The following is a 12,120-nucleotide window of genomic DNA, read 5'->3' as shown; positions in this document are numbered from 1 at the left end:
TTATAGGCTTGTACTCCACCTTGCCTAGCTTGTGTGTGTGTGTGTGTGTGTGTGTGTGTGTGTGTGTTCATATTTATGCTGACACATATATATGTATATGTATATATATGTGTGTGTGTGTGTGTGTGTGTATATATATATATATATATATATATATATATATATATATATATTCTCTTTTTCTCTCTACTTTTAATACCAATCCTTTTGCAGGTATGCATTTTTATAAAGATTTCCTCCCAGCTTGTGGCTTGTCTTTTAATTTTCTTTACAATGTCTTCTACAGAGTGGAAGTTTTTAATTTTATTGAAGTCCAAGTAAATTTTTCTTTAATGAATCACATTTTTGGTGTTGTATCTAAAAAGTCATTACCAAATACAGAAAACTACCTAGATTTTCTCCTAATGTCATCTTCTAAAAGATTTATAGTTTTGTGTCTTACATATAGGTTTATAATACATTTCAAGTTGATTTTGCAGGGGGAGGGTTACTGGGGATTGAACCCAGGAGCATTCTATCTCCGAGCTACACCCCCACCCCCACCCCCACCCCCATCTTTTTTTATTTTGAAACGAGGTCTTGCTAAGTTGTTGACGGTCTTACTGAATTGCTTGAACTTGCCTTGAACCTGTGCTCCTCCAGTCTCAGTCTCCCAAGTACTGGGACTCATGTTGATTTTTGTGTGTGTTAAGGTATAAGGTCTGTGGCTAGATTCTTCTTAGGAATGGAGCCTGATTTACCTGATATCCAGGGACAGAGAAACATGGTATTTCTGCCCCTGGGTGCTGAGAACCAAATTCATGGCTTCATGATCATGTGGATGAACAGTAGCACGGATCATTCAGAGGTGGAGAAGACCAGATGGGGCAGGGCTCAGCTCAGAAATACCCCTTTGTTTTCTCGCTACCACTTTCTCCAACCTGTCCCCCACTCAACAAGGAAGAGTTTTCCTTATACACTGTGCTTTTCCAGCTCCTACCCAGTGCACATCCTGCAGTGGCTCCCCATCATCCTAGACCTATCATTCAAGACCTTTCCCATGCCTCTTTTTTTTTTTTTTTTTTTTTGAGGGGAAGTACTGGGGATTGAACTCAGGGTCATTCCACCTCTAAGCTATACCCCCAGCCCAATTTTATATTTTATTTGGAAACAGGGCCTAAGTTACTGAGGCTGGATGCAAACCTGCGATCCTCCTGTCTCAGCCTCCCAAGTACTGGCGTCACAAGCGTGGGCCACCACGCCTGGCTTTTCCTCTGTCTTTAAAGCCCAGCCCTCTCCTGCCCCTCTGACTCCTGGAGTCCCTGCAAAGGATGCCCTGCTTCCCTCTCTCCTAACCAAATGCCCATCCTTTGGAGCTCAGATCAAACTCCACCTCTTCCAGGAACATTCCGTGTCCACCTGCAATGCTGGCTGCTGTACTTTACCCAGCGCACAGGGCTTCTTTGAGGATGACTGGGGCTTGTTTCAGAGCTCAGGCTTTGCAAGGGTGGGGATTGATCCCAGAGTCTGAGCACCACTCTGAGTGTGACTTGTTAGTTAGGAGATTAAGGAGGGGAGACCGAGGGGCCTCCCAGTGGAGAGGACCTTTGTGGGTGGTGTCTCCCGGTGGTGGGAGCCAGACCTCAAGGGCACAGATTCAGGGAAGTCAGGTATGGTGCCCTCAGGGGAATCCAAGTCCTGTTCCTCCTCCTCTACCTCCCCTCCTGCTCCTCAGTGTGGAGCCAGCCGGTTTAACTCAAGTGGCAGGGAAAATGGCCCCCCCTCCCAAGCTGCTGCACATCTGTGCCCAGACAAAGCCAGCTATTAATCCTAGCCTTTGTGTGAGTGTTTGGGTGTTGAATTCCACTTGGATCTGCCGCTTTTGGAAGGGGAGATTGGAGGGGATTTAACAATGACAAAAGGAACCCACTGAGAGGAAAGGGGGGGCCAGAAGGGGCTAAGAAATGCAAGTGCATTCACTTGGAGCCTGGTGAGGGCTTCTGGCAGCCCAACTTTAGCCAGAGCCTAGAGGGGCTCCCAGATTCCCAGGGTCTGAGTCACAAAAGGGGGGCACTCCCCAAAGGAAAGCACCAGCCCAGCCAGCCTGCCAAGAGCCTGCCTTCTGCTCCTAATACTGCTTGTGCAGAGGCCCTGGCCCTGCAGGCCGGCCCGGCTCCTTCCAGACTGGAGATTCTAGGGCACAGGGGAGTTCAAGGGTGGGAGACAGTAGGACACAGGGACCCCAAAAAGCCCAGAGCTCCGGGACTGCTCTGCATCTAGATCGGGAAGGGGGAGGCCCAAGGCAGTCATGGCCCGGGAGGCCTGGGATGGGCTCAGAAGTTCTTGGGTTCCTGGCCCCAGGCAAAAGCTCCACATTCAGGGAATACTGTGCACACAAGTTCTAACTGGCTTCCGCGTCAAACACTCAGAAGTAGCCCAGGATGGGGGTCACAGAGTGCGTGCGTGTGTGCGTGCGTGTGTGCACATGTGCACAGGGGTGTAAATGGCAGGCAGTTCTAAGGGGAAGACCTGCAGCCTGGGCAGGTGTTACCTGAGAAGCTTATACCTACAGAAGCTCCAGTCTAGTTGTCAGATTGCTAGACAGGCAGTCGGAGCATGAGCTGAGCTGCCCCTGCCTCTCCTGCTTTGTTGATTTCATTAAAGGGGCGGGGGGATTCACCATCTGCAGGTGCCTGAAGCCAAGGTTCACAGACTTGTCACATCACACCAAGACACACAAGTGATTGAACTCTGCAGGACGGGACACACACTCAAAGCCTCTGCCACCTCTCCCACCTTATGTGAGGCCTGTGATGAGAATATTCACTCACTTTCTCATTCAATAGTGAACTGATCATGGCCAAATTCAGGGCCAGGTGTCGGGCAGCAAATGCAAAATGCGGTGCTTTCGAGCTTCTGGGCTTATTGAACTATTTTCTACTTGGGATGGGCACATGTGAGTGTTTTACCCTGTCTCCACTTTAATTCTAGAAATAAAAAAGTAAACTGGAGTTATTCATTCACTCACCCCTCACTTATTCAGGAGGGTGGCCGCAAGGCTGCTCTCGGAACTCCCTCTTGGCCTTCTTGGAAGGGAGTTTGGAAATCCTGGGGGGCAGTGGGGCAGCTGCTGTAGGGCTCCCTCCTCTAAGCTCTCCGCCTGAGGCCCTGGTCCCAGGCAGCCCCACTCTGGAGGGGGAGAGCAGATGGGGCCAGCTCCTGTGACTTCCAGATGGGGCTTTGTAGAAGACCACAAAGCCAGCCAGGTGGGGTGGCCCCCATCTTAGCCTAATTGGGAGGCTAAGGCAGGAGGATTGAAGGTTCAAAGCCAGCCTCAGCAACTTAGTGAGACCCTGTTTCAAAAAAAAAAAAAAAAAAAAAAAAAAAAAAAAAAGCCAGGTGTGATGGCACACATCTGTAATCCCAGTACTTGGGAGACTGAGATAGGGAGATTCCAGGTTTGAGGACAACCTCAGCAAATAGTGAGATTCTCATCAACCTAGCAAGACCCTGTTTCAATGTAAAAATTAAAAAAAAAAAATAGGGTTGGGGGTTCAGCTCAGACGTAGAATACCCCCAGGTTCAATCCTCAGTACTACAAAAAATTAAAATTAAAAAAATAAGAGCCGGGTGTGATGGCACATGCTTATAATCCTAGCATTTGGGAGGCTGAGACAAGAGGATTGCTGTTTGAGGCCAGCCCCAACTACTTAATGATGCCCTTTGCAACTCAGTGAGACCTGATTTCAAAATAAAGAACAACAACAACAACAAAAAATAGGGCTGGGGTTATAGCTTGGAGGTAGAATGCCTCTGGGTTCCATCCCCAGTATCACAAAAACAAATCAATCGATAAAAAATAAGGCTGAGGGTGTAGCTCAGAAGGAAAGTGCCCCCAAAGACCACAAAGCCACTCTGCGGCCCACTTTGTCCGAGACCACGTGCATGGCTGCTGAGAGTCCTCTGTGGCGGGGTGAAAGGCCCCGGCCCTGCGCTGCTCGGTGACTAGCCCCCCCTGGAGGGCTGCAGACTTTGCTGTAACTCCAGTCCGGCCACCGTGGAGGGCAGCTCCCCTCTGGGCTGACAGCGCGGGCCAGGCCTGCGGGTAAGGTGGACGGAGGGGATCTGTGAGTGGAGGTGGCTTGGGATCGCTGTGGGGGCAGAGGGCAAGATGAAGTCTGAGGCCTTGGGCAGCTCCGACTCACCCCCAGTGGACTGCAATCAACAAAATTGCTGTGGGATAGAGGATTGGAAGGGGCGACGGGCAATTCTGGCGTGGCGTGACGGACGGAGCGCGTGGGGACCAGAAGAGAATGAGAAGCCCTATTCAATGGCGTCACAGGGCGCAGAGTGCAGGAAGACCCCACTGGTATCAAGGCTTTGAGGCCTGGCTGCTCCCTCCACTCCCTCCCCGGCCATGCCGGTGGCTGGGTCAGAAGCTTCACTGCTCAGAGGCTCCCCATGTGCATCCCCCGGTCCCCTGGGCGGGGAAGGATGTAGCTTTCCAAGTCAAGAATGACCCGGAGTAGGCCGGGCGCTGTGACGATGCCTGTAATTCCCATCCTTAGGAGGCTAAGACAGGAGGATCACAGGTCTGAGGCCCGCCTCAGACACTTAGCAAGACTCCCAGCAACCTAGTGAAGGTCTCAGCAACTTAGTGAGACCCTACTTCAGAATACAAAATGAAATAGGGCCGGAGGTGTAGCTTGGAGATGGAATGCCTCTGAGTTCAACCTCCAGTACACCGCCCCTCAAGAAAAAAGAAAGACTGGAGTGGCACTTACTGAGTGCTCTGTCAGGACCTCAGTCTCTTTCCGTTGCATTATCTCCATAGAGCTCACAAGCACCATGATGTCCTCACTATTGTTACTTTATAGCTGTTCACAGGAGTTAGACAGGTGAGGGTCTGTCTCAAAGTCACATGGCTAAATACAGCTGGAGCCAGGAGCATCTCCCAGGCCCTAGATCCTTCTTTTCTTCCCTGGCTCTATTTCTTCTACCCCTTCACAGCCCGATGATATGGAAAGGCCTGGAAGAGGAGGAAGAATGCAGTCTGAGCTTCTATTATTTGGTGAAAGGTGAGATGCAGAAATGAGGGGGACTACTCACATTATATGGGGATGTCATTGCTCCAAGAGGTTGACCATCCCTTTCCAGAAAAAACAAAACAACAACAAAAAAGAACAGATTAGCCATCTTTGCCCTGGAAGTTAAATTTCAATTTCTAATTTTTAATTTTAATTTTTTTTTTTTTTGCAGTATTGGGGATGGAACTCAGGGGCATTCTACCTCTTAGCTATTTTTTTATTCTTTAGCCCTATTTTTATTCTTTAGCCCTATTTTTTATTCTTTATTTTGAAACAGTGTCTCACTGAGTTGCAAAGGGCCTCACTAAGTAGCTGAGGCTGTCTGCAAACCTTGATGCCTCTGTCTCAGCCTCCCAAATGCTGAGATTACAAGCATGTGCCACCATGCCTGGCTTAAAATTTTAAAATAATAAATAAATTTTCCTTTTGATAAAGACTAAATATGTTGTTTGTAGAAAAAAGAAACTAGGGAATCCAGAAAAACAAAAATAAAAATATTAAATACTACATTTGTACTACTCTGAGGTGCTGACTACTAAAAGCTTGCACATAATTTGGCGAGCTCTTTTCTGAGTACACTCATGCAAATATACAGTTTTCAGTCTGTGTGTGTGTGTGTGTGTGTGTGTGTGTGTGTGTGGTACTGGGAATTGAACCTAGGGGCATTCTACCTCCAAGCTATATCTCCAGTTTGTTTTTTATTTTGAGACAGGGTATCCCTGGGTTGCTGAGACTGACTTTGAACTTGATATTCTCCCACCTCCTGAGCTAGTGGAACTACAGGCATGTATTACTGTGTCCAGCTTTTATTAAAAAATAATATTAATAATAAAGAGCCGGCGTGGTGGCACGCATTTGTGGTTCCCGCATTTGGGAGGCTGACACAGGAGGATCGCACAGGTTTGAAGCCAGCCTCAGTTATTTAGTGAGACCCTGTTTCAGAAGGTAGAAAAGCCCTTGGGTTTTCTTTTTGTTTGTTTGTTTTGTTTTGTTTTGTTGGTGGTACTGGGGTTCCTAGAAGCCCTTCTACCTCTGGGCTATACTCCCAGACCTATTTTTACATTTTTATTTGGAAACAGGGTCTCCTAAGCCAACGTGCACAGCTGGCTTCGAAACTGCGCGATCCTCCTGTCTCTGCCTCCCAAGTGCAGGGATTACAAGTGTGCGCCACCACGCCCGGCAAAGCCCCTGGGTTCTACCTCCAGTACCATACACACACACAAAAAAAAATTAAAAATGGCCGGGCGTGGTGGCGCACACTTGTAATCCCCTTGCTTGGGAGGCGGAGACGGGAGGATCCCGCTGGTTTGGAGCCAGCCTTGCTGGCTTAAGAGACCCTGTTTTCAAATTTAAAAAAAATATATAAAATAGGTCTGGGAGTGTAGTCTGGAGATAGAAGGGCTTCCAGGAACCCCAGTACCACAAAATAAATAAATAAATAAAATAAATAAATATTTAGGAATTTTAATTTTTTGTTTCTGTACAATTAACAACTCTAGTTAAATCTCAGTATATCCTTATCCAGGATCTTAATGCAAAATTGATGGGTCAAAATGTGTGTGTCCGCTGGACTCACAAAAGATTGTAGCCCCTTATAAGGTTTGAGATTCAGTCCCTTCCCCACCCCAACACAAATACATTCTCATTCTCTCTCTCTCTCTCTCTCTCTCTCTCTCTCTCTCTCTCTCTCTCTCTGTACCTCCCTCGTTATTCTTGGGAATATTCTTTCATTAGGAGGAAAAAAAGGTTAACAATTTGATACATGAAATGCTACCTCATTATTGTTTTATTTAGCATTGCTTTAATTATTAATCAGGGTCAGCAGGTTTTCAGGTGCGTCGGCCATTTTTATTTCCCCTTGTGAGCGCTGCTCATGTTCTCTGTCCATTTTTTGCAGGAGGGAAGGACAGAAGGAAGAAAGGAAGGGGGGTGATTTCATTCAGGGTAGGTATCTGGGAGGCCCTAGACCTCAGCAGTTCTGAAGGGTTCTGCTTCTAATGTGAGCTGTGCTTGAGAACCACTGTTATAAGTTGGGTTTCTCCCACTGTCTGGCTCCAAATGCTTTCATTGCAGAATCTATTATCATTCCTTTGACACCCAGTTTTCTCTTGTGAAAAATGGGCAGCAGAACTGCAAGGCGACGCGGTACCCTCCTCCCAAATTCTGTAAAGCCGGTGGAGGAGGCAGGGCTTCAGGAGAGGGTGAGGCGGCCACTGTGGTCAGGCTCTCTGCCAGGTGCATGGGAGAAAAAGGAAGGGAGCGTGCCGGGGCCTGGAGCCTTCCTAACAGACAGCGCCAGCTCTGAGCCCAGGGAGGGCGGGAGCTGGGGTTTGTGGAGGGAACACTTGCTTCCAGACTTTCTGATCGCACCTCTCTTCAGATGCGCAGTAATCTTGCCCTGAGTCTTCCACCAGGAGAGAGAGAGAGAGAGAGAGAGAGAGAGAGAGAGAGAGAGAGAGAGAGAGAGAGATTGGACCCCTGGAGGAAGTGGGATCCTTCTGGAGGCTGCCACCCCAAGGTCTGAGGCCTGCCAGGTCTCCATGCTTCTAAGTCCTGTGTAGATGTGGGTGGGCAGGGCAGAGGTGACACTTCTGGGCTTACCTGAATGTACTTCATTCAAACCCAGAGGATCTGCTGCCCTTCAGCCCCTCCCTGGTGCCCAGGTGGCCCCACCTGGGGTGCAGGATGAAAGGGTCTTTCCAGTGATTCAGTTGGGAAGGTCCCTGGAAACCCCCGCTGGGCTGGCTCGGTTCTGCTGGGGCCAGGGCTGTAGAGGCCTCTGGGCAGGGTCAGCCAGTGCAGGCCCTTGGGCCAGGCTGCCCCAAGGTGGAGGAACACGTTCTGCAGCCCGATTCCCAGGCCACTTGGTGAAGGTGTGTCCACCTGAGCTTTGGCTTCTTCTTCGGGGAAAAAAGAGAAAGTAAAGCTGACATTTGAGGTTGCTGAGAGGATGGGAAAAGGGCAACTGTAGAGCTGGTCTACTCCAAACCTCCCCATTCCTGATCTAGGCCACGCCATCAGAAGTATTCCTTTGGTTTAAGAGCAGTGTGACAGCTGGACATGGTGGCACACACTTGTAACCCCAGTACTTGGGAGGCTGAGACAGGAGGATCGCCGAGGTTCAGAGCCAGCCTCAGATATTTAATGAGGCTCTCAGCAACTTAGTGAGACCCTGTTTCCCAATAAAACATAAAATAGGTCTGGGAAAGTAGCCTGGAGGTAGGAGGCCCCTGGGTTCCATTCCCAGTACCACAAAATAATAAATAAATTAATTAAAAATAAAAAATTAAGCCGGGCGTGGTGGCACACGCTTGTAATCCCCCGTGCTTGGGAGGCAGAGACAGGAGGATCGCGCTGGTTTGGAGCCAGCCTCGCTGGCTTAAGAGACCCCGTTTCCAAATAAAAAAATATAAAATAGGTCTGGGAGTGTAGCCCGGAGGCAGAAGGGCTTCTAGGAACCCCAGTACCACCAAAATGAATGAATGAATGAATGAATAAATAAATAAATAATAAAATATAAAAAAAATTAAAACCAGGCGTGGTGGTACACACCTATAATGCCAATTCTTCGGAGGCTAGAACAGTAGTATTGCAGGTTCGAGGACAGCCCCAGCAAGTAGTAAAACTTATTAACCTAGTGAGACCCTGTTTCAAAACAATAATAAAATAGGGCCGGAGGTGTAGCTCAGAGGTTGAATGCCCTTGGGTTCAATCCACAGTGTGTGTGTATGGGGGGCTCAAAGGTTATTGGCTACAAAATGTATCCCCAGAAGGAGACAATCTGCACTAAGCCAATAGCCCTTAATCTCCATGGCCAGTAGGTTTACCTCTGACACTAGGTTAGCAGTAGAGGCCTCAGGGTCTAGGACACATTATAAAGATATGCATATAAGGAGTTTTATTGCAAGTATTATGTAAAAATATTAAAAATTATTCTGGGGGAAAGGCAAGAAGGCATGACCACCTCTTTTTAATTTTTCCAGGTCAGGGGAGTAGTTTCTTTCTGAAACCGTTCATGAGCTCTCTGTAGGTATCTTGGGATATCCCCCAAACCTCTTCGGATAGACTCACTCAGCTCATGAAGCAGGCAGGGTGTGTGAGCCCTCCAGAGGCCCTGTCCCGCCTCTCCAGCTCCACTCTAAACAACTTGTAATTTAATCTAAACAGACGCTAAGTGGTCGATCCTTTGAGGGAACTTGTGTCAATTTCCACATCACTCTTGCTTATCAGTCCTGGAATGACTATTTTTATTAAACAAAACAAAACAACAACAACAACAACCCGGGCTGCCTGTAGGGACCCTCTCCGTGCGCACCGGCAGCGATCAGCAGGACACCCTGTCTTTTCGGGACAAAGACCCCAGTCCTCGAGGAGCTCGGTCCAGCTTCCCACGGCCGTGGGCTCCAGAGCAGATCGCCCCAAACTTGCCGCCGCCCGTGAGCAGGGCGGGGACCCTCCGCGGGGCCGGGCCAGGGGATTCGGATCCCGAGCTCAGCGCGGGGCTGGCGGAGTTTGCATTTCTAACGAGCCCCTTGGGGCGGCGGGCGCGGGTCCAGGGACCACCCTTAGGAGCTGGCTCGGGACTTCGCTGGGCGTGGCGGCACCGGCTCGCGTCGCTGGGGGAGGCGGGAACGACCGCCCCGGCCGGGAGCCTGGGGCCGCAGGGGCCGGGGACCTCGGCCGCTCGGGCTGGCAGGGGGGCCTCCCGCAGGTGGAGCAGGTTCAGCTTGCCCCGAGAGCCGCTGAGAGAGAGAGAGGCGGAGGCAGATGCGGCTCCCGGGTGCGGGGATAGGGCTCCGGGACTCTGCCAGGCCAAGCCTGCCCTGGCCACCGGGGACCAGGGGCATCCTTCCCTCCCGCAGTGGCCACGCCCGCCCGCTTCGGTTCCCGGTCTCTTTCCCTGCCCCCAAGCGCCGGGAGCCCACTGAGCTGGGGCGGAGGCTCCAGGAGGGGTGCCCCTGAGGCTGTCACCTCCTGCCCCAGAGTGCCCAGGGGCACTCTGAAACACTTCCTCCTCCCCAGCTTCTTGCCTCAGAGCACAGGGCTCTCCTGACAGCAGAGGATAGAGGGCTTGGAAGGCACGCACACTCAGCATGGCCACCCTCTAGAGACCTTCTACCCCCAGCTTGGCTGCCCACAGCTGGTGACCTTTACCACAGCCGTATGCCCCCCTCCCGAGCCTCTGTTTCTCCTTGTAGGAAACAGCTAGGCTAGATGGGAACCAGCCCCAGACGGCTTCAATTGCCATCTTAAACACCTGCGTTAAGTGTCAGAGGGCAGAATGGGTCTGATCCAGGTTGGAGCCAGGCTGGGGCAGTGACACTGGACAGAAGAAGGAGAAGGGACATTGAAGGCCAGCTGCTCCCCGAGACCTGGCCTCCCAGAGTGCTCTGGCGGAGCCCCTAGGGCCCGTGCCATGGAAGGCCTCCACGGGAATCCCCTTGCTATCTGGGTGCGTGGGTTTGCAGAAATATGTTTGCCAGAGGATGAGGGAAGGAACGTGCAGGCGGGACTGGAAAATCCAGCTGGGCGGGAGTCAGACCTGCTGTCCCTCGGCCTGGAGGCCCGAGCGTTGCTTGGCTCTGCCCCCATGTCAACTCTGGATGTCATCACTGGGCTTTAAGAACTTGAACAGAAAGTCCAGTAGCTTTTAGCTTTGGGTTCATGCACATGCGCTTCCAAGACCCTGTGTAAATGATGTTATTTCCAATTTAAATTTACTTTCGTAGCTGGGTGTGGTGGCACACACGCTTGTAGTCCCAGCATTCAACAGGCGGCTACTGGAGGATCGCGGTTCACAGCCAGCCTCAGCTACTTAGAGAGGCAACTCAGTGAGACCCTATTTCAAAAAATAAAGACTAAAAAAAAAAAAAAAAATAGGGTTTGGGGGTGTAGCTTGGAGGACAATGCCCCTGGGTTTCATCCCCAGTACCAAAAAAAAAAAAAAAAAAAAAATCACTTTCCCAGAGATTCACTATGTTCAAAGATGCTGGTTTTTAATTCGCAAGATCAATGTTAGCTTCCAATGCTTTAGCCCAAAGGCTTCTATGTTCTCCCCAACCCACCCCTACCCTCTTCCACAGAAAGGGAGGCTCCCACAAATATCCAAGCGGTTCAGAGACGTACAGAACACCATGCGGTGACAAGCGGTGGAAATGTCCCTCCAGTGGCACGCAGACCCACCTCCGTGCTTACCTACCTACTCGCTTGCAGAATCTAGGTGAAGGTCAAATAACCCTTAGGAATGTGCTTAGGCCTTAGTACAATAGGACTGACAGCTGCTCCCAAGTTTAACAACTTCAAGTCTCTCTGCAATTTTTTTTCCTCCAAAAATCTAGAACAAGGGAATCTTTAACCTAGTTGGAGTTTAACCTGACCCCTTTACCAATCAATTGTGTCCAAAAAGTTGAGAAGGGGTGTGGAGCGGGCACGGTGGTCTGAGCCAGGCACCCACTTCTGGACCAATCGGCAAGGCCTGGGCACTGATCTGTATGTGTTTTACTCACCCTAGAGCTCCCATGCGCGCACGGTTTCGGAAGTGAAGGGGGATGAACAGTCCCAGGGATAACCTGGACAAGAAGGCTAGGTTAGTGTGGCAGACGAATGTGTAAAGCACATAGGATGTCTGAGAAAGGTCTGCCCTGCTTTCTGGTAATGGCTCCAAGATACAAAGACCCTCACCCTCCAGAGCTGATGAAGCCATACACTAATTAGAGGAGACCCACCAGCCAGGTCTGCAGGGGTCAGCCTCTCTGAAGGTCCAGCCACGTGGGAATTTGACCCGTTCAGCAGACGTGCTCAAGGCCCTGTGTGCCGAGGTGCAGGCCCTGCACTGCAGCTCTGGGGTGCCAGTGCTCACTCCGCTCTGTGGAGGTGCCCCCTGGAACTGTGCAGCGCACAGTATGTATGGCCCTGGGGACACTTTGTTATTCAGGACAACCATGTAGGTTGGTGATATTTTTTAAAAATAGCTACATTAAAAAAATATCTTTAGAAACAGCTTCACGAGAGCTGGGTGTGGTGGTACACGCTTGTAATCCCAGTACTTGGGAGG

This window comes from Muscardinus avellanarius, assembly GCF_963383645.1.
Source record: "Muscardinus avellanarius genome assembly, chromosome: 15".
NCBI lineage: Eukaryota > Metazoa > Chordata > Mammalia > Rodentia > Gliridae > Muscardinus > Muscardinus avellanarius.
Note: the sequence above shows the minus strand (reverse complement) of the source record.